Here is a 3,387-nt window from a genome sequence, read left to right as displayed (position 1 = left end):
CAGCAGACAGGAAGTACAGTCAGTCATGGCTCCCCTCCCCCCTCTACTAACTTCACTGAAGTTTACTTTCACTTTGGAGTCCTGGTTTTTATCCGACTCACCTTCAGTGTGTGGAGTATCAGCAGGTGGAAGCAGCAGTGTTGTAGCTGGACTCTCTCAGAGGAAGCTGTTAGTTTGGTCTGAAGCTGAATCTGATCGTCTGTTTTTCACTCCGTGTCTCTCTCTAGTGAAGAAGAAGAACGACAACCTGTTTCCTGGTTTGTCTCGGGTGAGTCAGATGAGGGGAGGAGTTTGTGCAGAAGTCTACAGGGACAGAGATTCCTCCGCTTCTTTTTCTTATCTACATTATAAGGTGTTATTGTTAAGGTTTTTAATGGAGTGCGCAGTCCTCTACTGCGTATGGAGGATAAGCAGAAAATACTCGGATCATCTTTTACGTCTTGGCACATTTATTTATTTTTATTTATTTATTTATTTTAATACAAGTTTATTGAGACATACAGAACAATACAAAAGAATAGTGCAATGAAAATCTCCAGGGGGTTACAAACATATAAAAGAAATAGAATATTACAGAGGTATTACAAAAATATATCAAAGAGAGCACACATGGAAATAGTTTTAATAGCTTTCTTATTAGTGGAGTAATTAATGGTTTTTATATATTGTTTGACCTCATTGTTGAAAATAGAAAAGAGTGGTTTTTGGGCAGTGTATCTGCAGTTATGGATATGCCATTTTGCCAAATATATGATCAGATTAATTACATAAAAATGTCCTTTTTTTGTTGGTGGATAGTCAATGAAGCCAAACAATACATGTTCAAAGCAAAAGGAAAAGTGTGGTAAAATGCAAGTAGAAATTAAATCACAAATATCCATCCATAATTTGGTGGAAAAGGGGCAAGACCAGAATAAATGAAAAATATCCTAAGGGTGTCCTTCACAAAATGAGCAATTAACATCAATATCTCTTTTGAATCGTTGTAGAAACATTTTTGTTGGGTAAAATCTATGAATCAATTTAAAGGATATTTCTTTTGCTTTATTGTTTATCAAATATTTAGCTGACAAATTCCACATTTTTTTTCCAATTAAGGTTATTAATAAAGCACATTTATTTAACAATAAAGTGCGGACTGATGCGGACGGTTATGTTGTCCTCTCATCATCACGGCTCACACAGAACAACTGGCGCTCACTGGGAGCGTGATGACGTCACGTACTGTACGTACCGTAAACCTTATACGATACAGCAGTGCAGTATATCAGTCTACCATAATACAGGGAGTAAGGGCGCCATCAAATTACAACACTCAACAGTTATGATGGAGAAGTGAACCGTGTTGAACAGCCGCATTATTTCTGCTGTGTTCAGTGTAATAATAGTGGAAGAAACACACGGTGACGGTTTAGCTAGCTGGCTAACATTAGCAAACAAGCTTCCGGTCAGTTCAGTCCCGACAGTAAAGTAACGTGATCTAAATCAAATCAGCAGCGTCCTGTGGAGACGAGCAGTTAGCAGATGCTAACACAAAGTAAAGTGAAGATGAAACTCTCCCTGTAGTTTGGAGGATCAGGATCAGAGTCCAGCTCCTCTCTCCGTCTCACGGTGAAACTGCCAGTGAAACAGGTGAGAGACAGTTGACGTCACAGTGTTACCGACGTTTTCAGATCACAACACAAGGATTTTCTACCACTTAGCAACTGTACAGCTGCACATCGAAGTAGCTAACGTTAGCTGAAAGTACTCACTGTTAGTGTGTGTGTGTGTGTGTGTGTGTGTGTGTGTGTGTGTCTCAGCTCAGACTCTGATCTCAAATGACTTAAACTTAATCCGAGTCCAACGCTCTTTACATTCACTCTGAATACATTTCATTTTAGCCAAATAATCCTAAACATAAAGAAAAGCTTAAAGTATCTTAAAGACTCACATTACAAGTAAAATAACTCGTCTTGTTTGATGGTTTTCTACTAGATAATCAATACAACTTGATTGGAAATGTGATGTATGAGGCTCTCACCTGTTCATTTGAAGGATGAAGATAGAAGAAAATCAAATCTGCATTGTCCAATCAAAGTGTCTCACGCTGTGTTTTCCCAAAATGCATTGCAAAAAATACTGTGAATTACTGTTTTAATACTGTTTCATGAGAGGAATTTACAGTAATATACTGCATTTAAAGATAACAGGATTGTACTGTTGAAATTTCCCCGTAAATTTTACAGGAATTTGTTACAGTGCAGATAATTATCTGGTTGATTCAGAAAACAGAGCAGGAGTTTTTAAATTCATGTTCTGTGGTTTACTGTTAATACTGACACATAGTGTTCATCTGAACCAGGTTCACCGTCTTTACAGTTCTTCAGTATAAAAGTAGTATTTCATGCAGGGCTCTGTTGTACAGGCTTTCATCAAAACACAAATAAACAGCTGTGAAATGTTTTATCAGAAGCTTTTATTTTGAAACACCAGCAGACTTAGTGACACAGAACAGATCATCATTATTATTATCATAGTGGTTGTTATTACTAGATTATTAACAGAATTGAAAGTAAAAGAAAAGCAAACAAGTGTTTGGAACAAGGAGAGCAGGAGGACAGGTAAAGTTTAACAGGTTCAAGTCTCTGACTTTTCCCTTTAAGAAACATGATCAATATAATCATCCTCTTTACCTCTAACTGCTCCGTCCCACTGTCACAGAGACCTTCAGTGGTAACACCTTCACTTGATCATCCAGTGTGAATGAATGGAAACACCTTGTGAGTGAAAGTGTGTGTGAAGGTGTGTATGTGTGTGTCAGTATCAGGATCAGAGAACGACAGTTTTCCTCTGTTCCAGTCCAGATTCACTCTGATCCTCTGGAGCTTCTTCTTCACTGAGAGATCAATGACTGGAGCTGATGGTGACTGTGCTGAGTATTCACCATCAGAGAAACATATACTCCATGATCCAGACCGTATGTCTCTCTTCCTCTGGACAGACTCTTCTAACACACCCAGTATCCAGTGTGTATTGTCTCCAACCTCGACGTCCCAGCTGTGAGTCCCTGAGTTAAAACCCTCAGAGCCCAGGACAGAGCAGCAGAGAGAACTAATCCTCTCTGGATTGTCAGGAAGCTTCTGTCTCTCTCCTCCTCTCACACTGGTCAGATCTTCAGACAGGTGTAATACTGGATGAGCAGTGTTTGGGTCCAGAACCACAGGACTGTAGGAGACCACGTCCTTCATCTTGTTCCAGATGTTGAAGGTCAGGTTGCCCAGGTGTTTGGCCTGGTCTATCAGAGCTCCTGAGCCCAGCTGGTGATCCTCCAGCAGGGGGCGCTGCTGGACTCTGTCCACTGCAGCCTTGTAGCTGAGCAGGAATGAGACGTCTTCAGCTCTCAGC

The 3,387-nt window shown here is 40.0% G+C and overlaps 1 protein-coding gene and 1 pseudogene across 4 annotated transcripts in view; one reads left to right on the top strand and one right to left on the bottom strand.

Annotated features, from left to right (window-relative positions):
• The first annotated feature begins 84 nt into the window (after nucleotides 1-84).
• Nucleotides 85-3,387, top strand: part of nhej1 (nonhomologous end-joining factor 1) — a 21,719-nt gene continuing 18,416 nt past the window's right edge. For 2 of the 3 annotated variants that reach the window (XM_023429878.2, XM_023429879.2), the window contains exon 1: nucleotides 1,254-1,632. The gene's annotated coding sequence lies outside the window, so the exon portion shown is untranslated. Of the gene's footprint in view, nucleotides 269-1,253; nucleotides 1,633-3,387 lie in introns of those variants that run through there. The other variant, XM_023429881.2, reaches the window with a different exon arrangement.
• Nucleotides 2,437-3,387, bottom strand: part of LOC111672405 (nuclear factor 7, brain-like) — a 1,689-nt pseudogene continuing 738 nt past the window's right edge. The window contains exon 3 of the transcript XR_015438706.1: nucleotides 2,437-3,381. The product of XR_015438706.1 is annotated as a nuclear factor 7, brain-like (transcript). The remainder of the gene's footprint in view (nucleotides 3,382-3,387) is intronic.

The sequence above is a fragment of the Seriola lalandi genome, unplaced genomic scaffold (assembly GCF_002814215.2).
Source record: "Seriola lalandi dorsalis isolate HSWRI2012SDOR001 ecotype SW California unplaced genomic scaffold, Sedor1 jcf7180002054899, whole genome shotgun sequence".
Taxonomy (NCBI): Eukaryota; Metazoa; Chordata; class Actinopteri; order Carangiformes; family Carangidae; genus Seriola; species Seriola lalandi.
Note: the sequence above shows the minus strand (reverse complement) of the source record. Positions and strands in the feature narration are given on the sequence as shown.